The following is a 24993-nucleotide window of genomic DNA, read 5'->3' as shown; positions in this document are numbered from 1 at the left end:
AGAATGCTAAGTATATGGAACAAGCTACCAGAGGGAGTTGTACAGATGGGAACAAAGACAGCATTTAAAATACATTTAGAGACATTTAGACATAGATGGGAAAAGTTTATAAAGATATAGACAAAACACAAATTTTGTGTTTCACCCAATAGATAGGACAAATAATTTTATCCAGAGTAGGGGAATCAAGAACCAGAGTGCACAGGTTTAAGGTGAAAGGGGAAAGATTTAATAGGAACCCGAAGGGCAATGTTTTTATAGAGAGTGGTAGGTTATTGGCTCAAGTGGCCAGAGGAGTTACAGTATTTGAGGCAGGTACTATATCAACATTTAGGAGACACTTGGGCAGATACATGGATAGGAACGGTTTATAGAATTATGGATCAAATGCTGACAAGTGGAGCTAGCGTAGATGGGGCATCTACATCAGCATATGCAAATTGGGCCGAAGGGCCAGTTTCTGTGCTGTATGATTCTATACCTAAGATTCCAGGCAACTGCACAATCTATGTACTTGTCTCTATCTCAGTACATGTGACATTAATAATAAACTAATACTAATACCAATAGAATGCTTTCTATTGTGCACTTCAAGAAAATGGTAAAAGTAATTGAAAAAAATGCCAATTAATTTTAGTCTTCTGTGGAAGTAGTGGCTTTGTGCTTTCTTGGCAGCAACGTCAATGGAATCGCACCAGAACAAGTTCTTGCAGATACTTACGCCTTGGAACGTGAAACTCTCGGCCATCTCCACTTCAGCACCATTGATGCTGACTGGGCTGTGGCCACTGCCCCATTTTCTGAAGTAGATGTCTATTGTTGTGATATTGCAAGGACTATTTTGTTATATCACAAGGACTACTTTGTTTGCCCGCGTAGCAACATGTATATGTGGGAATGACATAATATGGGCAGGCACTCTGGTTCCAGGTGGCCGTGAAATAAACTGAGCCTGGATTTATGCTCAGCTTCAAACCCCTAAATACGTGTACTTGTGGTCATTCCAGAGTCATAACAACGGTATAACAGATACCGGACCACGAAGTACAACATCTATGTGTTATTGATATTGAGGGAAAGGTCGTTGTCTTGACTTCAAGCTATTAAGCTTCCAGCTCAGTTGGCTTCTTCAGCTGGTGTAGAAGCAAGACATCCTTGATTCCAAGGGACAGCCCAAGATTAAAGAGAACAATGGTTTCTCTGTTTTGCAGTCAAGAGACTAATGGCCATATAGCACTTTAGATCAGCCTGGGAACATGTAAAGGGTTTTCTGGGAGTAAATATTTAATTACACGACTGAACAAGCAGATCTATGGCCTGATCTACCAGCATGGAACATTAATGCAAGTGTGGAGTAAGACCAGTCACTCAGAGCCTGGAACCTCACCACTTGGCTTCACGTAAAATTGCCATACCTTTTCCAGAGAATAGTGGTCGGGATTGTCAAACAGCAAATAGCTTATTGGCATGTTTGGTTGATAAAATCCACTGATGTTAGCCTTGTTTACAGTTGCTTTTCCTGCAGCACCAGCAATTGCCAGCTTGCTTTCCTAATCACCACACCTGAGGCAGATTTAGTTTAGTTTGGACATACAGCGCAGAAACAGGCCCTTCGACCACGGAGTCCACGCTGATCAGGGATCCCCGTACACGAGCACTATCCTACCCACTAGGGACAATTTAGAATTTTTTTCCAAGTCCAATTAACCTACAAACTTGGATGTCTTTGGAGTGTGGGAGAAAACCGGAGCACCTGGAGAAAACCCACGTGGCCATTCCATACAGACAGCACCTGTAGTCAGGATCGAACCCGGGTCATTGGCACTGTAAGCAGCAGCTCTATTGCTGCATCACTATGTCATCCCTCCATGTGACCTGTTGTTGAGAGAAAGGTTTGTGTTGTCACTTTGTTGAGAGATTACATACTTAACACAAGGCAAGGAGAATTTCTACCCATGCAAAATTCTCAGTAGTTTATTTTGGGAGCACATGCAGTTTTTCAATAGTTGAATATTCAGTATACCTCAGAAAGCCATAGCTGATTTAAAACACAAATCTTGAGCCTATCCTCATCCGATCCAGTATCGATGCCACTTGAAAAGATGGTGTTTCTTCTTCCTATCTTTGCAGCCCTGATGAGATGTACTATTGCATTGGAATGTTAAATATACTATTACATTGGAAACCAATTCAACCTGAAACCATCTTAACATGTATACTCTAGGCGGCACAGTGGTGCTGCGGTAGAACTGCTGCCTTGCAGTGCCAGAGGCCCGGGTTAGATCCTGACTACACAGGTGATATCTGTACAGAGTTTGTACGTTCTCCCTGTGACAGCGTGGGTTTTCTCTGGGAGCTCCAATTTCCGTCCACACAGCAAAGACGTACAGGTTTGTCGGTTAATTTGCTTCGGTAAAATCGTAAATTGTCCCTAGTGTGTTGGATAGTGCTAGTGTATGGGAATCGCTGATCAGCGCAGACTTGGTGGGTCGAAGGGCCTGTTTCCACACTGTATCTCTAAAGTCTAAACTAAACAGGTATACCGTGAAATGCAGGCGAGTCCTTGTTTTGGCCATTTAGGTGTTGGATATTTGGCTTTACAGAATTCACAAATCATTACCCAAGAATTTGAGATACAATCAAATTAAAAATAAATAAACAATTTTTTTTAATATCAACTTTCTTACAATACAATACAATACAATACAATATATCTTTACTGTCATTGTACCCAGGGGTACAACGAGATTGGGAATGCGCCTCCCATACGATGCAATAATTTAAGTAATTAACAGCAACCCAACGAAATGAAACAATTGTAACAGTTTTTAGACAGGGTAAAGTGCAAGTTGATCTATGCGTTGTGGCCATCCGGCTCAGCAGGACCGGTTCATAGTAGCTATGGCCCTGGGGATGAAGCTGTTCCTGAGTCTGGAGGTGCGGGCGTAGAAGGCCTTGTATCGCATGCCCGATGGAAGGAGTTCGAACAGACTGTTGCAGGGGTGTGAAGAGTCTTTGTGGATGCTGGTGGCTTTTCTGAGGCATCGTGTGTTGTAGATGCCCTCCAAGTCTGGTAGCTGTGTTCCGATGGCCCTCTGAGCTCTATGGACTACCCGTGTACACGTGTACAGACGGATTTGTGGTAGAGAAATTCATGATACGGGCCATTTCCTAAGAACAGAACTCGCCCCAGAATACAGGCTTTACAGACTTTTCGTAGAAGTAATAGTTACTATAAATAAGACATAGACTGTTAAAAAAACAACTGAATACTGAGAAGCGATGTCATCTCCAGGGTAATGATAGAACACAGTGTGAAATGATGTCATTGATTCTTGAAAGCACTATCAGTTGAAGACTGGGTAAAGTTGAATGATGGCATATCGGATTAGATCATTCTGGTAGTGACACCGTGTGCTGGCAATGTGGGACAGTTTTCATTGCCCATGCACACTTAAAACTCCTATTTAATCTGATCATTTGAGGGACGATTTGAGGGATTATTTGGCTGGGGTGGAAAGTAAAATCATTGTAGCTAAACCAATTTAAAACTGCAGCACCCACCAAACCCGCCGCTTCCCCAGGGCAATAACGCTCAGGTTACTTGCAACATTTTTGGCTTTGCGTGGACTGAGGGGTGCAGTTCAGTACAGTCTGCATCTAAAATCTTCCTGAAATGAATGACTTAATTTTGTCTCCTGGCCTTGTGAACATTGGTTTAATTTGCAAAAGTCCAGGGATTGAAAATGTAAGAAATGATGGGGTAGAAGGGAAGACTGCAAAAGCTTATTTCTCTTGTGAATACCATCTCCCATCTCAGCATCTAGGACCAATCAACCAATAAAAAGGTTGTTGTCTCACGACAAGAGAACTGGACATGAATTTCTGTCCAATTTACCTGTTTTTAATTATGTGACATACCTTTGAAGACTCAACAAAACTCTTACAACTGTTCTAGCTGCATCCACGTACAAACAAAAGTCTTATTAGAGCAAATAATGGGCGCGGATAGTAAGGGTATCTTTTGAGCTTGCTTTGTGAATTAATATGGACTCCTTTTGTTTCAATGACGCAATCATAAAGAGTATTGATTTTCTGAAATATCTCTGCTGCAAGGAATGACAAATTTCATGTAATACGCACAGTCAGATATGTCAGGAATTACTTATTTTTTCTGTATTCTGTTTTACCATTACCTTAAAGATAGTTTTTCTTTGCAGTACACAGTTTCTATGTATAGTCTGTGTTTTTGATTCAACTCTTTGATACTTCTTTAAAACCATCCTGTTGCAGCATATTAACATTTATAATGTTCCATAAACCATTACAGGAAAATAATAACATTTTGGTGATAATGGGTGCGATTGTGATAATGGGTGCGATTGTGAATTTTAAGTATTTGTATACATTTTCTTTTGAAATATGCTCAGTAGCTTGAAAGATAAACGCATTGTCAGGGTTACTGAGACCTGAAAATTCCCAGATGCAATCTCCTTCTGGATTATATTAGTTTATTTTATCTTAAGGCATCATGGATGTAGCTAAGGGAAACGCACGAAACTGCAGATGCTGAAATCTGGAGCAACAAACTGTGATAGGCACTCTGCAGGTTAAGCAGCATTTGTGGGAGGCAAAGAAGAGGTCCACATTTTGGGTCAAAACCCTACATGGGTTCTTAGCTCCTCTGGAGATGGGTACTGTCACATTTCATACACTGACTAGTGCCCCAATCACATGTTATACACTGACCAGCCAAAACATTATGACCACTGACAGGCAAAGCGAATAACATTGATTATCTTGTTACAATTACACCTGTCAAGAGGTGGGATGTATTAGGCAGCAAGTGAACAGTCAATTCTTGAAGTTGATGTGTTGGATGCAGGAGAAATGGGCAGGAGTAAATCCCTGAGCGACTTTGATAAGGGCCAAATTGTTATGGCCAGACGACTGGGTCAGAGCATCTCTGAAACGGCAAGGCTTGTGGGGTGCTCCGGTCAGCAGTGGCGAGTACGGTGGTCACAGGAGGAATTTATCACGATACACAGTGCATCGCACCCTGCTGCGTATGGGGCTGCACACGGAGGACCAACAGCATATTAGGCAGGTGGTCATAATGTTTTGGCTCATCAGATCATAATGTTTTGGCTGATTGGTGTCTATGTGTGTTATGTGAATATTTGTCTGAACATATGCACGTATGTGTGAATGATCAGATAATCTGCTTTGTGGTGCTCTTTTGTGCATAGCTTGCTTGACACTAATATGAAAAATAGCACGGTGATATTGTGGTAAACCACACAACCCAGAGAAAGCTAGACCCATGAGTTGATCAAATCACAACTGGACTGGAAGGTGGCTAATATTGTATCTTGTTTTAAGAAGGGCTGCAAAGCCAAGTCAGGGATCTATACAACTATGTCTGAAGAAAGATCCAGATCCAAAACATCACCTATCCATTTTCTCCAGAGATGCTGCCTGACCTGTTGTGTTACACCAGCATTTTATGTCTATCTTTGGTCTAAACCAGCATCTACAGTTCCTATTCATTATATTATTAAACAATAGGTGAGCATGACATCATTGGTGCCTAAGTCACAGAGAGGATTCTGAGGGACAGGATCTGTTGGCATTTGTATAGATAAGGGATAGTCAGTTCGGCGTCAGAAAGTTGATCACATTTTTGAAGAAGTCACCAAGGTGAATGATGAAGGGCAGGCAGTGGACATTGTCAATAAGGACTTCAGCAAGGCCTTTGACAAAGTCCCACATGGCACACTAGTCCAAAAGGGTAGATCACATGGGATCCAGGGTAAGCTAGCTTACTATCTCCAATCTCTGTTTTTACTAGATTCAAACATTGGTTTGCTGGAAGGAGTCAGAGTATGAGTGGAAGGCTGCTTTTTTTCTAATTGGAGGCCTATGACCAGTACTGTGCCACGGGGATCTGTGCTGAGATCTGTTACTATCGTTTATCATCTAGATTAATGATTTTCCTGCCTTCTCCCCATAACTTTTGCCAGCCTTACTAATCAAGAACATAAATCTCCGCTGTGAAATACCAAAAGACTTGGGCTCCACAGCCGTCTGTGGCAATTAATTCCACAGATTCACCACCTTCTGACTAAAGAGATTCCACCTCATCTCTTTCTAAAGTACGTCCTTTTATTCTGAGGCAATGGCCTCTGGTCCTAGACTCTTTCCCTGGTGGAAACGTCCTCTCCACATTCACTCTATCCAGGACTTCATTATTTGGTAAGTTTCAATGAGATCCCACTGTCATCCTTTTAAACTCCAGTATAGGCCCAGAGTATAGGCCCAGAGCCATAAAACACACATCACGCGTTAACCCAATCATTTCCAGGATCATTTATGTAAATCTCCCCTGGACCCTCTCCAATGCCAATATATCCCTCCCCAGATATGAGGCCCAAAACTGCTTACAATACTCCAAATGCAGTCTGACCAGTATTACCTCCCTGCTTTAATATTCTAATCCTCTTGAAATGAATTTGTCTTCCTCACTACAGATTCACCTGGCAAATTAACTTTTGGGAATCCTGCATCAGTACTTCCAAGTCCCTTTATACCTCCAATTTTTGAATTCTCTCCCCATTTAGAAAATAGCCTATGCCTTTATTCCTACTACCAAAGGACATGACTGCAATTTTGCAACTTTTCATTCCATCTGCAACTTCTCTGCCCACTCTCCCAACCTGTTCAAGTCCTTCTGCAAACTACACTACCTGCCCCTCTATCTATCTTCATATCATCCACATTGCTGGCCACAATGCCATCTATTCCAAATCATTAATATACAACGTGATAAATAGAAGACTCAACACTGACCCCTGCGGAACAACACTAGTCACCGGCAGTCAATCGGAGAAAGTTGCCTTTTTTCCCTCTCTTTGCTTTCCATTCAGCCAATCTTCTATCCATGCTGGTATCTGCCCTCTAAAACCATGGGCTCTCATCTTGTTTATCAGTTAGCAACCTTATGTGCAGCACCTTATCAACGGCCTGCTGAAAATCCAAGGGAACAACATCCACTGATTCTCCTTGTCTCTCCTGCTATTTACTTTCCCAAAGAATTCCAACAGATCTGTCTGGCAAGATCTCCCCTTTACAAAACCATGCTTGACTTTGGCCTATTTTATCATGCGCTTCTAAGTACTCGGAAACCTCATCCTTAATAATGGACGATTAAAATCATATCAACCACTGAAGTCAGGCTAACTAGGCTGTAGTTCCCCTCCTTTGCCTCACTTTATGAACAGCGGTGTAACATTTGCAATTTTCCAGTCCTCCAGGACAACTCCAGACTAGCGATTCTTGAAAGATTACTACGAATGCCTCCAGAATCTCTCAAGCTGCCTGTCTCAGAACCCAGGTGTGTGGTCCACCTGGTCCACACGACTTATACACCTTCAGACCTTTCAATGACCCAAGCACCATCTCCTCAGTAATGGCAACAACTCTATTTTCAGTCCCCATACACTTGAATTTCTGACACATTGCTGGTATCTTCCACTGTATTCAATTCGTCTGCCTTTTCTTTATTCCCCATTACTACTTCTCCAGCATCATTTTCCAGCAGTCCAATGTCCGCTCTTGTCTCTCCTTTACTCTTTATATATCTGAAGGAACTTTTGGTATCTTTTACATTGTTGGCTAAAGAAGTATGTTGCCTTCTGAGTGCTGGCAACACAGGAATAAATAATTTAACATTTAGTTTATGATGGAGTATTGGTGATATTTCCCATAGATTCTTGTGGCAATCAAGAATTGTCAATGTAACCCCAATATGAGCAGAAGGCAATATCTTAACTGAGTGTTGAAAGCTTGAGTGAGGATTGACAGCCTCAAGGCTTGTTAAGAGTCTGATTGTTTCTTAAATTGCTTTGAAGAGGCATTTGGCTAGCTAGCACTTGTCTTAATGTTGTCCACTAACAGCAGCCAGCTGCTGGGAGTAAACATGGCACTGATGATGATTTCATACTCATCACCTCGTGTTCATACCTCCTGGGCATGTGAAGAGCTCCAAAACATAAACATGTCCTTCTGGACATATTGTCAAAACTTCACGTGCAATATTTCTTCTGGAAATTTTCTGACAACTCTAACTTCAAAAGGATGTACGCCTAGCTAATTTGCTTAATAGGAGATACTGGAAGATTTAGCAATATCTTGTTGGTAGTCTCCCTTGATTTTAGTTTAGAGATACAGCGCGGAAACAGGCCCTTCGGCCCACCGAGTCCACGCTGACCGGTGATCCCCGTACACTAGCACTATCCTATACACTAGGGAAAATTTTACAATTTCATCGAAGAAAAATCAACCTCAAACCTGTACGTCCTTGGAATATGAGAGGAAAACGGGGAAAACCCATGTGGTCATGGGGAGAACATACAAACTCCATACTGACAGCTGTAAGGCAGCAGCTCTGCCACTGTGCCACCGTGCCGCCCTACATCTGATCTAGCCAAATAAATGGAAATGATTTGTGGAACAGTCAGAGCTGCTTCGGGTGAGAGATATGGAACAATGACTTGCTTCTCTCTTGCAGCTAAAGGAAATCAATCCTCCATCCCTTCTCCTGTTACATCCCAGGACAGAGCCATGATCTGCCTAAAATCCAGAGTCATTCTGCACACTGTGGCATGTAAGCTCAAGAATTAGATCTCGCTCTTAGGGTGACGGAATCAAGTGATATGGGGAGAAAGCAGGAACGGGGTACTGATTTTCGATGATCAGCCATGATCATATTGAATGGCGGTGCTGGCTCGAAGGGCTGAATGGCCTACTCCTGCACCGATTTTTTACGATTCTATGTTTCTAAGAAGACCATGTGCACTGGTTCTCAAATATTTTGCTTGAGTATGTTTTGAAAACCCCTTGATGTCTCTGCTTTAGTATCTGTGAGAAAGTTCAAGTTATGCTAGACACAAGGAACCACAGATGCTGGAGTCTTGAGTGAAACACAAGGGGCCGGAGTAACTCAGCGGGTGAGGCAGCATCTCAGGAAAGAATGGACAGGCGACCTTTTGGGTCAGGACCCTTCCTCGGACTGAATTACGCTAATCAGTAGGACAAAACTGGTTGGCATATCCCAGCCTTTATATCAGGGGTGGCCAAACTTGCTTAATGTAAGAGCCACATACGATACAGTTCAGATGTTTGAGAGCCGCAAGACATGAACAAAAGAGCCGCAAGACATGAACTTAAATATTTTTACTAACCATGAACATTAAACTTACGTTTTATTCCAATGGGGTCTCAATTCATACCCAGTAAATAATTATAAAGCTTGACATTTTTTCTTATTTACCTTTTATATTAACTGTGATGAAAAAAGGAGCTCAGCCAACATATTTCCACGAGCCGCATATTAAAGGTCAAAGAGCCGCATGTAGCTCGCGAGCCGTGGTTTGGCCACCCCTGCTTTATATGGACATGATAGAATAGCACCATTAATATCTCTAGCTAAAATAACTGCACCAACTTTTTATTGGTGGCTGTGTAGACTTTCTGATTGGGGAAACTGACATAATTGGAAAGGAAGCACTTGAATTCTGACTCACTTTAACTCACCCCCTCCAGCTTGTAAAAACATTATTTGACCCACATTTGCGATATTGGTGTTGATTAGTTTAGTTTTGAGATACAGTGAGGAAACAAGTGCTTCGGCCCACCGAGGCTGCTCCCACCAGAGATCCACGCACACTTACACTATCCTACACACTAAGGACAATTTACAATTATAACAAAGCCAATTGGCCAACAAACCTATATGTCTTTGGAGTGTGGGAGGAAACTGGAGATCCCGGGAAAAACGTGCAGGTCCCGGGGTGAACGTACAAACTCCGTACAGACAGCACCTGTAGTCGGGATTGAATCTGGATCTCTGGCGCTGCACCATTGTCCTGCCCTTTATGTGCCAGAGAAAAGTTTTGATGTGATTTGTCTTACCTCCTGGACATACTTACTTCCTCAACATTTAAAGTTAACAGGTCAAGTCAAGTCAATTTTATTTGTATAGCACATTTAAAAACAACCCACGTTGACCAAAGTGCTGTACATCAGTTCAGGTACTAAGAATGAACATACAATGGCACACAAACATAACAGCACATACATAAACAGTTCACAGCACCCCCTCAGAGGGCCTCAAACGCTAGGGAGTAGAAATAGGTTTTGAGCCTGGACTTAAAGGAGTCGATGGAGGGGGCAGTTCTGATGGGGAGTGGGATGCTGTTCCACAGTCTAGGAGCTGCAACCGCAAAAGCGCGGTCACCCCTGGGACCACAGGATAGTGAGTAGCCCCAAGTCGGCCGACCTGAGGGACCTGGAGATAGAGTGGTGGGTTAGAAGATTTTTGATATGGGGGGGGGGGGGGGCGGGGGGGGGGGGGCAAGCCCGTTTAGGGCTTTATACGTGAATAGGAGGAGATTGAAGTCGATTCTGTACCGTACAGGGAGCCAGTGGAGAGAGGCCAGAATCGGTGTGATGTTGTCCCATTTTACGGGTACCCGTCAGGAGTCTCGCTGCGGCGTTTTGGACCAATTGCAGGCGGGACAGGGATGATTGGCTGATCCCAGTGTATAGGGAGTTGCAGTAGTCCAGGCGGGAGGAAATGAATGCGTGGATGATTTTTTCAATGTCATCAAATTGGAGGAATGGTTTGATTTTAGCTATGGTACGAAGCTGGAAGAAGCTGGCTTTTACCACAGCTTTGACTTGCTTGTCAAACTTTAATGCAGAGTCAAATCTGACCTTTGCACGCCAAGGTTTTTGACATGCGGTTTGACTAGGGAGGATAGGCTTCCAAGGCTGCCTGTTATCGTTTTGATGGAGTCGGGGGTCCGAATAGGATGACCTCAGACTTGCTCTCGTTTAGTTGAAGGAAGTTCTGTGCCATCCAACATTTTATGTTCCCAAGGCAGTGCATGAGGCTGATTAAATTTGACCAGTTGTTGGGTTTCAGGGGGAGATAAAGCGGTGTGTCATCCACATAGCAGTGGAAATAAATACTTCCTCAACATTTAGAGTTAGGATCCGGACAGCCGCTCGCTACTGATTTAGAGTTGATCATGGTAATGATCAAGAATCCATTCATTCCCTGTTATCAGTTTTGATTAATAGCAGGGCCATTTCATGACTACCTTCTTAAAATCACAGGGGACTTCACAACAGATGTACAGATTTGGCTCGGAGTGATTGCAGTGCTTCATTGCTAATCAAATGACCAGATTTTTCAAGGGCACTACAGTTTCTTTTATAATGTGAACATGGTTCAAATGTGTAACTAATCAACGTACATAACAAAATAATGGTGGCTGGATCTATAACCACTGTTGATTTTTTTTTGAAGTGTACATAATGATACAATAGTTCAGAATAGATCAGAGAGCTTAACTTTAATAGACTGAGTTGAGGCATTGCATGGCAGTTGACTAGGTCTGTGACTGTGTAGTTTAGTTTAGAGATACAGCACGGAAACAGGCCCTTCAGCCCACCGAGTCCTCGCCGACCAGCAATCCCCGCCCTATCCTACACACACTAGGGACAATTTACAATCTTACTGAAGCCAATTAAACTACAAACCTATTAACCTATGACTTTGGAGTGTGGGAGGAAACCGGAGCACCCGGAGAAAACCCACGCAGCTCACGTGGAGAACGTATGAACTCCGTACAGACAGCACCCGCAGTCAGGATCGAACCGAGTGTCTGGGTGCTGTAAGGCAGCACCTCTACCGCTGCGCCACCATACCATCCTATAATGTAGGGTAGTTTGGGGGATAGCTGTAACAGTGTTCCGTATTCAAGGGCCAATGCAATGAAGGGAAGGCCGGCTCTTGCGGCTCACTGGGGAAGTCAAAGCATTTTCATGGTTACGGTTCAGCACAAGGGTCAGGCCTGGAGGTAGAAAAAGGATTTGGGACAATTTTCAGGATGGGGATAGGGCAGGAGTTCATCAGGGAAATAGGGTAAGAGTTGGGTCAGGATATCATTGTGAAGAGGGACACAAAGTGCTGGAGTAATTCAGCAGGTCAGGCAGCATCTCTGAAGAAAATGGATGGTAGACGTTTTGGGTTGGTACCCTTCTTCAGATTGAAAGTAGAGGGGAGGGAACTTAAGGTAGGAAAAGGCTAGAATAAATCAGGGCCAGCAACAATGACCAAGCAAGGGTGGAGCCTATAATGGCCCACTTTTGGCTAGGGAAGAGGTGACAATGAAAGGATACAATGATGCAAACAGTGGAACTAGTAGGATGACTAGGGTGGGGGAGAGAGGGAATGCAGGGGTTACTTGAAATTAGAGAAATCAACGTTCATACTGCTGGGTTTAACATAACATAACATAACATAACATAACATAACAACACTTTATTGTCATTCGGCGCAAACACCGAACGAAATTTCAGCAGTCACAAGACACAGCAAAAAAGAAAAGAACACAGGACACCTGACCCCAACACAAACATCCATCACAGTGACTCCAAACACCCCCTCACTGTGATGGAGGCAACAAAACTTCCCCTCTCTTCCCCCCGCACCCACCCATGCAAGCTGTCCAAGCAAAATAAGAGGCGCTGTTCCTCCAACTTATGTGTGTTCTCACTCTGATAGTGGAGGAGGCCCAGGACAGAATGGTCAGAATTGGGATGGGAAAGGGAGTTAACATGTTTGGCAACACAGGCAGGGAGAAAACTATTCACATCGGGGTGGGGGTTGGGGGGGTGGGGGGGGGGATTGGTGGAATGGTTGGGGGGAAAGTCAGGCCAAGTGACAAGGTAAGGGCTGGGCATCATTGCAAGAGTTTGGCAAGAAGGCTGATGGTGCTTATGGGGATCAGATGTGTGCCAGGAAGTCATGAAGCAGGAAGGGTTGGGTCAAGGGTTAGGATAGAAGGCCATTTTGAGGACAGGGGTCAAGCTACAAGCTCAATTGGATTGATGGGGCACAGCTCAAGCTAGGCACTTGATCAAGGATGTCAGGGCAAGGATTGGACTGAAGGTCAGTGGTGAGTTGGGAGTGCTCCTGGCTGGGATGGGACAAAGGGCAAACCAAGTTGCTGGTGGACAGAAGGATTGGAGCAAAGGTCAGGCTTGAAAATGGGTGCAGGGTGGGTAGGCCAGTCAAAGTGGACAAAGTTGCAAGCTGGATAGAGGCAAATATATGACTGGGAGGGATGGTGGAAAACCCAAGGGAGAGGCAACTTGGTGAGTCTGTGTATTGCTTAAAGAGGACCTTCCTGACCTAGGTCTCAACACTGGGGTCCACAGCCTGAAGAATCATCTGAAACATTAATTCTGTTATTCCACATATGCTGCCTTATTTTGGTGAGTATTATGGCCAGGTTTAGTAGCCAAGTACCCTACAAGCGAAACACCCAAGCATTAGAATTAGTGCAGAGAAAAGTCCTAATTTTGATCATTAATGTCAGGCGTCTAGATTATGAGGAAAATCTGGAGAAATTTGTGATTTGCAGCACAGCTCGCAAACATCCCAGGGAAAATACATGTATATTCCTCGAAGGTAGACACAAAATGCTGGAGTAACTCAGCAGGTCAGGCAGCATCTCAGGAGAGAAGGAATGGGTGACGTTTCCTCGATGTTTCCTCCCATACAATACAATCCTCGATGTTTCCTCGCATACAATAATGCCTTCTCAAAAGTCATTCTCATTTCCAGGGTTCCAGCATAGTGCTGCACCCTATACAACCTTCCTACCCTCTCTGCAGAGTTACTTCCCAAAGTTGCACAGTTTCTCTCTGCCATTCCCTAGTTGAACCTCCAGAATATAGGCTTCTGTTTCGCACGATCAGTTAATTTGTCCAAAACAAATCTAAATAACAAGCTTATGACCATGCTATTTTTTCCCCTCTATTTTCTTCTTCCATGTTGCTGCCACTATTGACCACATTATCCTGCTCCAATGCAGTTCCTTCTCCTGATCTACAGTTTCTCCAAATGCTTGTTTTTCTCAACAATGGCCTCTTATAAATCTCACTGCTGTTCTTCTGCTCCACTGGCTATCTGATGTTCAATAAATGTGATGCTGAAATGTTTCACTTGTACTCTTCCAAGGAAAATTGACATCTTATTGATTCCTGTTTTTGTACTCTGGAAATGAATAATGTGCATAAAGATGCATTAATTGCCTCATTTGTAGCAGCGCTGAGGAACTGGTATTGGTCTCATCCTAATCCCATTGAAGTTATTTTGCCATTGCTGCTTCCACAATGACATGGCCTGAACATTGCCCCAACTTTACCCCAGTAATGGTGGAGCAATAACCAGAAATGCTGGGGTCAATTGTGCTCCTGTGTCATCCTTGCCTATTTTTGACCCTGCCTTTCTATTTTAAGTGCGTACTTGATGCTAAAAGGAGGTAAACTCAAGCATGTGCATGCGAGACACTAATTAGGAATATTTATTACTGGTTTAATTATCTGAGTCTAATAAACTTTCACTGAAACCTCCCTGGGAGACAAGCTGAGCGTCACAATAGAAAGGCAGACAGCTAAATGTTCATGTTTGTATAATGATTCTCACAGAGATATTCCAAATTAGCATGAGAGACATGAACTCACTTTAAGTTCTTCAGGTATAATTCGCTATTATACAAAAATGTCATTTTGCTTCAATGCTTTTGACGTCGTGGTCCTGTATAATTTCTCCCTTGTAAGTTAATTGCAGTGCAACTTTAGTCCTCAGCGTGTATCATCGCCTATTCAGATGTGTCATTGGGAGGTCACTCAGAGCTCAGGCTGGAATTTAGTGGTCTCTGTTTTCATATAAGAACTGTTGTTCACACAGTCTAATGTTGAACGTTGAAGTCATTTTAAGGTAAAGCAAGATTTCCGTGTACTGAAGGGCTGACATTTATTGCCTCCTCCCCATCCACCAAGAGCTATTTTTCCCTTTGACACATTGATGCCCTTTCCTTGCATATCCATTGGTCTAACAAAATGCCACTATCGTATCTGCCTCCACCATTGGAGAGATTGGAGTGGGTAAGGGGAGGGAGAGAAGTTAAGGCGCCTGATGTCTCGCCAACAGTTGGCGAGTCCAAAAGAAGGCCACAGAGGGTAGAAGGCTGGCAGGGGAAGCCCAAGAGGGTAGGAAGATTGTTGGAGATGGGAGAGGGGTCATCACTGGGCGGTGAGAACTCCTTACCATAAAGGCCTGAAGGCAGACGACAGAAGAACAGCTCTACGTCATGCGGGCCCGGAATACATTCAGGTGGGGGCATAAGGCCTCTGAGAACTGACCATTCTGTACCATAAAGAGGGAGGTGAGGTGAGGGGAGGGGGGAGGTGGTCGTTTTCCCGAGGCAGCATGAAGTGTCGGCAGAATCAACCGTGGTTAATCTGGTCTGTGTGGTAGACTGGGCATCCAGGGTGTTCTTGCTGTCTAGGTGTTCCAAAATGAGTGTAGGGCCAGGGAGACAGAGTCTGCTGTAGACCTATTGTGACTGTAGGCAAACTGCAATGGATCAAGGCTGACTGGGAGACTAGAGTTAATGAGCGGCATCACCAGTGTCTTGCTGAGATTGTCAGAGCCACTGGATGGTACCTTGCTTTTCTTTGGCACTGGGATGATAGTGGTCTTATTAAAACAGGAGGGAGTTCGGAATGGAATAGGAAGTGGCTAAAGCTGTCTGTGAATAGCTGGACTGCACAGGTTTAGTTTAGTTTAGAGATACAATTGGGAACAGGCGCTTTGAGCCACCGAATACACACAGACCAACGATCACCCGTGCACTAGTTCTATCCTACATACCAGGGACAATTTACAGAAGCCAATAATGCGGGAGGAAACCGGAGCACCCGGAGAAAACCCACGCGGTCACAGGGAGAATGTACAAACTCCGTACAGACTCCGGAGTCCTGGAACTCCGTGGTCAGGATCGAAACTGGGTCTCTGATTCTGTAAGACAGCAACTCTATTGTTGCACCATTGTGCCACAGGAGGTCTCGAGGACACAGCCAGCGATCATTCCGGACCAGTTTCTTTCCGCAGATTCCCTCTCAGGAAGCCGATCTTGAGTCTGCCACAGTAATCATTGGTACAGTCTCACCGATGGGGGTGACAATTTTCCACCGACCTTCTGCTCAAAGTGAATACATTTGGCTCATCGGGGAAGGCCACACTGTTGCCAACGATGCTGCCTGCCTTTGCTTTGTAGCCCACTACAGCATGCAAACTGTGCCACATTCTCTGGGCATCAGTTCCTTCTTAAACAGCATGGATGTTAATCTAATTCCTTACGAGAATCTCACTGCTGCAAAATCAAGGCAAATTCTATTCACAAAGGACATGGGTGATGTTGCTTCATTTTTTTTTATAGTGCCCCAAGGCATTTTAATTAATTTGTTCAGCGGTGAATAAATATTAATAAGCTAATTTGAATATATTTGCGATGGACGTTCACATTAATGTGTCACCATTCCAGAGGGACACTGGGATAAGAAAGTCGCCACACTTCGGAGGGAGCACAGAATTGTTCTCGCTCTCGTGCATTTGTAGTCGTGCATTGTGGAATGTAACTTCTGTCTTGCAGGAGCTTCACTGGGAACTCAGCACCATTACCCTGCCCTCTGCAGCCCATTCCACATTTGGGAGCAGCCTGTGAAGCAGTGACTTAAAATCAAGTGTAGTATTTGGTGGAAGTTCCCCCAAGGAGAGCCCTAAAACAAACAAAGTCCTCCAGGAAGTGAGTTACACTGAAGGCCTCTTCGATACGGATTGAATCTGCACGTGTGTTATTAGTTCACTTGGATTTCCTGTGTTTGCTATTTCAGTGAACGTTAGAACAAGAAATAGGAGTAGAAGTGGGCCACACAGTACCTTGCGGTCTGTTCAGCAACTCAAAAAAAATCATGCCTAATCTGATCATGGCATCTTTCTTGTCCGGTCCTATAACACTTGTGCTGTCTAAGTCTAAAGCTATATTGTTGAAAATATATACAATTTCATGTTGTGGGCATGATTGGTAAGTCCAACATTTATTGTCTCTCCTTGACTGGCCTTGATAAAGTGAGAGGGAGCTACCTTTTTCATTTAGTTTTCCAGTCAGTTTTGGGAAGATACTCTTGCAATGCTGATGTGGAGGGAGTTCTCGATTTATACTCAGGCACAATGAAGGAACAGTGACGATGTATTTCCAATTCAGGATGGGGTATGCAGCTTGAAGAGATACCTGCCCTTCCTGGTGGTAGATGCTGTGAGTTTGGGAGGCAGTGCATTTTGTAAATGGTGCGCACACTAGCCACAGGACACTGGCAGTGGAAAGGATGGACATTAACATTCAGGATTCATTGGGGCGGGGCACATCACACATGTTGTTAAAGGGGCACCAATCGCACATGTTCTTCTGGATGCTGTTTGGATTTTTGAGCGTTGTGGCAGCAGCACTCATGCACGTTGCCAGAGCACTCATGCACGTTGCCAGAGCACTCATGCACATTGCCAGAGCACTCATGCAGGTTGGTAAAGCACTCATGCAGGTTTGTAGAGCACTCATGCAGGTTGGTAGAGCACTCATGCAGGTTGGTAGAGCACGCATCCATGTTGCCAGAGCACGCATCCATGTTGCCATGGCACTCATGCAGGTTGCCATGGCACTCATGCATGTTGGTAGAGCACACATGCTGATTGGAAGAGCACACATGCAGGTTGCACTCATGCATGTTGGTAGGGCACGCATGCAAGTTGATAGAGCATGCAATCAAGTTAGCAGAGCACGCATGCAGATCGGTAGAGCACACATGCAGGTTGCACTCATGCATGTTGGTAGAAAGTAGTCCATCATTCTCTTGACATGCTACATGGATGGGATTTTGGGGTGTCATGATCTGAGTGACCCGCTGAAGGATACCTTGCCTCTGACCTGCTCTTGTATTGCGAGTGCTTATATAGTTGGCTCCGTGAGTTTCTGGTCATCGTTGATTGAGTCATAGAGCCTTAGTCATAAAGAAGAAAAGGTTGTTCTTCCCTACAACCATCAGGCTATTTCCCTACTACTATTAAACACTACAACTTCCAAATAGGTTCCAAAGTATATAGATGAGGGGATATTATTTTTGACTTTGCACTACCATTGTCTATTTATTTGTCTGTTTTAAAAAATATACACTAAACTTTGTTTTGTTTATTAGGGGTTTTACAGAGTAATATGTTTACATAATCTGTTGTAAGAATTTCATTGATTTGACTGGATAGCATGCAAACAAAAGTGTTTCACGGTATCTCGGCACACACAACAAAAATAAACCAATACCAATACCAATGATTGATATTCCCTCAAATACTTGAGACAGTATTGGTTATTATTGTCACCTATACCGAGATAGAGTGATAGTGTGCTATCCAGTCAAATCATGCTATATGATGGACACAAAAAGCTGGAGTAACTCAGCAGGTCAGACAGCATCTCTGGAGAAAAGGAATAGATGATGTTTCAGGTCGAGGTCATTCTTCACACTCAACGTTTTGGGTCGAGACCCTTCTTCACATTGGGTCTCGACCCAAAACTTCATCTACTCCTTTTCTCCAGAGATGTTGTCTGACCTGCTGAATTACTCCAGCTTTTTGTGCCTATCTTCGGTTTAAACCAGCATCAGCAGTTCCTTCCTACACTAATCATACTATACATGAGTATAATAAAGTTAAACACATGTACAACAGGTAATGCAAAGAGAAAAATACGGGAGTGCAAATTAATAGAATAACTTTCATGATTTCTTAATTATGCAAAGGTGACCAATGCAGCCCCACCCATTATTATTAGACTAATTTTTTAATTATAATTAGACTTATTCTTAATGGGCGGCACGGTGGCACAGCGGTAGAGTTGCTGCCTTACACGAGACCTGCGTTCGATCCCGACTACCGGTGCTGTCTGTATGGAGTTTGTACTCTCTTCCCCATGACCATGTGGGTTTTCTCCAAGAACTTCAATTCCCTCCCACACTCCAAAGATGTACAGATTTGTAGGTTAATTGGCTTGGGTTTGTATACTTGGTATAAATTGTGTAAATTGTCCCTAGTGTGTGTAGGCTTGTGTTAATGTGTAGGGATTGCTGGTCAGTGCGGACTCGGTGGGCCGATGGGCCTATTTCCGCACTGTATCTCTAAACTAAACTAAAAATCATTTTCTTAAAGGGATAACGATTGCTAGATTGACTTGAGATGTGCAGAGACTGGTGAGCAGCAAAATGCATGTAGTGGAAAGATGAGCTTATATTTACATAAGGGTCTTAAAAATGGAAGAAAGAAAACAATGAAACAGAGAGTAGAATAAAGGAACTGACTTAGTCAATCAGCATCAGACATTGACAAGGACTGCTGGGGATTTGGACCTGCACGGTCTCAGTTGGACCTACTTTTTCACAGGGCACTATTTAAGCTAACTTCTATGTTCAAATGTGTTAAAAGATTTAACCAGCACATTCCTCAGGAGAAAGGCTGAAGAGGAAGAAAAGGAAACTTGGAGGAGAGGTTTCCCTTGGCTGCTTTCACTCAATTGTTAGCCAGTTGCCTGGAAACAGATCGCTTTGTGCTGGATGATGAGGAATGGTGAAGAATATTGCTGTGATTTGGGGGAAGGGGGAGAAAGGTTGGGCAGTAAAATGTTCCCTCATCCGTAAATGCGATGCTGGCCAGTAAATGAGGAAGAAACCAGCTTTGAACTGACCATCTGAAGAACGCATGGATGGTCTCTGATCTCTGCACAGGACAAGAAACAGCAAGGGATACTCTGATAGTTGTTGGCTGTGCCCATTCTGGCTGGGGTTTTACAGGAAAGATGTGGGGGCTTTGGAGAGGGCAAAAAGAAGTTGATTGGTATGTTGCCCGGACTAGTGAGTATCAGCTATATGGAGAGGTTGGACAATCTTGGATTGTTATTGCTCGAGCATTCAAGGTAGAGGATTAATGGTGCTTCAATGATGCTTCATTTGTGACATATGCAACTGCACGGTGAAATTCCTTTTGCACATATTACACATGTGGACGCCGACATTTTTGGAGCCATTATTCAAAGCCCAAAGTCCGGACCACCCGCATGCTCGATTTACTTGAGCAGTTCCCACAAAACAACATCCCTAACCTCCCCAATGAGAGAAGTTTACAAAATGTTGAGAGTAGAAATGTCAAATACTAGAGGGCATAGTTTAAGGTGAGAGGGTGAAAGTTTAATGGAGTTGTGTGCGGCAAACCTTTTCACACAGAGAGTGCTGGGTGTCTGGAACACACAGCCAGGGAGGGTAGTGCAAGCAGATATAATACCGATGTTCAAAAGGCATTTAGACAGATGCATGACGATGCAAGGAATTGTTGAATTTAGATCATGCGTGGGAAAGCTGGGGTTAATTTAAATTGGTTACATGGTCATTACGTTGTGGGCCAAAGGGCTGGTTCAAGTGCTCTACTCTGGTCTACGTTGTATTCAGGGCTCAGATCCGGACGATGTAAAAGGATGTGATGATCCGTGGTCAAGGGGCCACAGTTTAAGAATAAGGGGTAGGCCATTTAGAACTGAGATGAGGAAAAATGTTTTCAGTCAGCGAGTTGTGAATCTGTGGAATTCTCTGCCTCAGAAGGCAGTGGAGGCCAATTCTCTGAATGCATTCAAGATAGAGCTCTTAAGAATAGCGGAGTCAGGGGGTATGGGGAGAAGGCAGGAACGGGGATTGATTGAGAATGATCAGCCATGATCACATTGAATGGCGGTGCTGGCTCGAAGGGCCGAATGGCCTCCTCCTGCACCTATTGTCTATTGTCTATTGTCAAAATATCTGTAGACTCTCACTGCCCAGCTGCAAAGATTGATGTCCACTGACCTGAAGTAATACCACTGATCATGGAACTGTACTTTAGATGAGAGAATACCTTCAGGAGCAGATAGGCATGTGGGTGTTATTGGCCAGATTTCTCCATGGAGGAGTAGTCAGTGAGGGTAGGAAGGCCGAGTGTAGAAGGTGATTTGCATTAAATCAAATGAATTAAATAAATTATAGATACTGAATGCATTGGCATAGAAATTTGACCTCAACCATTGGTGCTGAACAAGGACCATAATGATGTGGCTGAATTTTGCTTTCAAAGATGGTAAGGCATGTATATGCTACATTGCTAGTTTGGTGTAGTTAAATCTAATTTAGAGATCCAGCATGGAAACAGGCCCTCTGGCATACTGAGACTACTTTGCTTAAGTTGAAAGACGAAGCATGAATGGCTTTAGAAAACATAGAAACATAGAAAATAGGTGCAGGAGTAGGCCATTCGGCCCTTCGAGCCTGCACCGCCATTCAATATGATCATGGCTGATCATCCAGCTCAGTAGCCTGTACCTGCCTTCTCTCCATACCCCCTGATCCCTTTAGCAAAAAGGGCCACATCTAACTCCCTCTTAAATATAGCCAATGAACTGGCCTCAACTACCTTCTGTGGCAGAGAATTCCACAGACTCACCACTCTCTGTGTGAAGAAATGTTTTCTCATCTCGGTCCTAAAAGACTTCCCCCTTATCCTTAAGCTGTGACCCCTGGTTCTGGACTCCCCCAACATCGGGAACAATCTTCCCGCATCTAGCCTCTCCAACCCCTTAAGAATTTTATATGTTTCTATAAGATCCCCCCTCAGTCTTCTAAATTCCAGCGAGTACAAGCCCAGTCTATCCAGTCTTTCCTCATATGAAAGTCCCGCCATCCCACGGATCAATCTGGTGAACCTTCTCTGTACTCCCTCCAAGGCAAGAACGTCTTTCCTCAGGTTAGGAGACCAAAACTGCACACAGTACTCCAGGTGCGGTCTCACCAAGGCCCTGTACAACTGCAGCAGAACCTCCCTGCTCCTAAACTCAAATCCTCTTGCTATGAATGCCAACAAACCATTCGCTTTCTTCACTGCCTGCTGCACCTGCATGCTTGGTTTCAATGACTGGTGCACCGTGACACCCAGGTCACGTTGCATCTCCCCTTCTCCCAATCGGTCACCATTCAGGTAATACTCTGCTTTCCTGTTCTTGTCGCCAAAGTGGATAACCTCACATTTATCCACATTATATTGCATCTGCCATGCATTTGCCCACTCGCCTAATCTATCCAAGTCACTCTGCAGCCTCCTAGCATCCTCCTCGCAGCTAACACTGCCACCCAGCTTCATGTCATCCGCAAACTTAGAGATGTTGCATTCAATTCCCTCGTCCAAATCATTAATATACACTGTAAATAACTGGGGTCCCAGCACTGAGCCTTGCGGTACCCCACTAGTCACTGCCTGCCATTCCGAAAAGGACCCGTTTATTCCTACTCTTTGCTTCCTGTCCGCCAACCAATTTTCTATCCACCTCAACACTGAACCCTCAATACCGTGTGCTTTAAGTTTGTACACCAATCTCGTATGTGGGACCTTGTCGAAGGCCTTCTGAAAGTCCAGATATAACATATCGACTTGACGATGTTGCCTTATAAGTAAAATGTTTTGATTTGATGACAGGATGGCTACATTGATTTGATGAATGTAAAGAAAGAAATGCACTGATTGTATGCATTTCTTGCATTTATATTTTTATGAACAAAGTTTATTTTAAAAATAGAAAAGGTTAAACAGGAATGCAAAATGGGACAAAAAGGGCACAAAATTCTGGAGTAACTCAGCGGGTTAGGCAGCATCTCTGGAGAACGTGGATAGGTGATGTTTTGTGTCGGGATCCTTCTTCGGATGTGGAGAGGGGAGGAAGAGATCTGGAAGAGAGAAGGGATAGGACAAAGTCTGGCAACCTGTCAGGTTGATACAAGTGAGGTTTTTGTTTTGATAAGCAGATAGTGTGACAAAGGCCAGAGATGATAAGACATAAGGTGTGACGCAAAAGGATTGAAGAGTCGCAGATTGTGAAGCTAGATGAAGTAATGTAGGTTGCAAACCTAATGTAGGGGAGAAATAGGTGCAAACCTAGATGGGGTACAGCAGGGGAGCGATGAGGGGGGGGGGGGTGGCGGGGGGAGGGAAGAGGGGGGGAGGTAGGGGGAGGGGTGTTATGTGGGGGAAGAAGGGAGAGTAGTGGAGGGGATAATATAATTACCTAAAATTGGGGAATGGAGGGATAGTTAAAGGATAAAATAATAGTCTGCTAATAAAATCTTTCCAAAATGTTTTAGCTGGTTATCCTACCTTCAGAGAGTATTTCCGTCCCATTCATATTCAATACCATCAGATCCATTAACTGAATTAATGTGGTATGTGATGCTTCAGTCATTATAAACAATTATTCCTGCTTGCACTTTGTTTTCTGACTTGGAGTAGCAATCAGGAATAATATATTGCCTGTACTTTAATGTCAATGGTGGTAATCTGGTGATTAATTATCTGGCTGCACTGTAGTGTTCAATAGAAATATCTAAATGCATGGTTAAATTAGTTAATCGAAAAAATTGCCAGCAATCTGAATAGGGTTCCACCAGAACATTGCTGTCACTGCCATAATTGACAGCATAAGTGGGTCAGTGAAGTGGCTGGCCCCTGTTAATTTATTTTCTCCGCCACGCTATACATATTCATAAGGTCCTACTGCTTGTCTGTCACCTCAGATAGTCTTGCCTTCTATTCCGTGCTTGTTGTGAATAAAGTTATGATTTGAAACGTCTTTCAGCTTGGGATGCTTTCATTTGTAATTCCCTTGGTCCAGTTCTAGTTTAAATGATCCGCTTACCAAATGTGCCTTGCAATTTGCCTTTTAAATTAAAAAAAAGCATTTTTCTTTTCCGATTTGTAGCTCACTAAACACTATTTAAAAGTCATACGCTTTGACATACATTTGATTCATAATAATTTGCTTTTGATTTATGGTCTGTTACTGACTACTTAATTCTGCTCACTTTTATTAAGAAAATTGCTTCATGTACATAGATTAATCAATTTTTTCCGCGTAAAATGAAAGAACATGCAGCGCATCAAACATTTATTCTATGAGTAATGCAATAACAGCAATACTGACAAGTGCAAAAAAAAAAATCACTTCCAATATTGTTTTCATCACAGGGAAGCAATATTAATGCTTGATGTGTTGTATTTGATTAACTCATTATATGATCATCATTAACAGAATAATAAATACAATCATTAGGGAAAAAAAAGATTCAGTAATTGAAAGATGAGCAACTAAGGTGAAAGTAATCATAAGGCTGGCATTTGTCGTTGTACAGCTGTCATACGCAATCTCATTGAGTTTATAAATCAGCCAACAAGATAAAAAGTGAGGAAGAAAAATTTATGTAAGAAACAATAAAGCACCACAATTTCAAAATTCATCCTGGGTTCAAGTAGAGTGGGTGCTTAAAATCATGTGCTTAGATAATGAGCCAAGCAGTCTGTGGTGTGTTAGTAGGATTTTTTTTTTGTTGTGTGTGTGTGTGTGTGTGTGTATGTGTTTTGTTGCAACGTGCACTTTGAAGCTGATAATTGTGACTTTCTTTCCTCTATTTGCACAGGTTAACAGAATTTCAAGAGTCCTGCACGCCTGCAGAAACTAAATAGAATTGCTGGATTCACCGTGTGAAGGGGAAATGGCCACTCAATCCAAAGACTGCTGGGTGCACCCAGAGGACCTTTGGCAGCTCAGGCCTGGAGCTTCTCACTTCACTGATGTGGACCTGGATGTTTTTTGAGGAAAGGCTGGACACCTACAGGGAGGTCAGAAGACCCAGAGGTGGGTGCAAAATGGCAGAAGGAAACATGCAGACAGAGAGATCAGAGGAGACAGGAATCCCCTGAGGACTTGCTTCCAGTACAGTTGAAGAATTAGTGACCTCCCACATCTGGTCAAGGTCAGTGGAAACACCGACAATTCCCTCTAACCTACACCTGCTCTATTGCTTGCATTATAATTACGCTTGCATATCTCCCAGCTTAGACATGGCTCCTGCTCTCCAGTTACAGCAGATTCAGGCTTACGTTTAGATTCGTTTATTGTCATATAC

This window comes from Rhinoraja longicauda, chromosome 5 (assembly GCF_053455715.1).
Source record: "Rhinoraja longicauda isolate Sanriku21f chromosome 5, sRhiLon1.1, whole genome shotgun sequence".
NCBI classification, from domain to species: domain Eukaryota; kingdom Metazoa; phylum Chordata; class Chondrichthyes; order Rajiformes; family Arhynchobatidae; genus Rhinoraja; species Rhinoraja longicauda.
Note: the sequence above shows the minus strand (reverse complement) of the source record.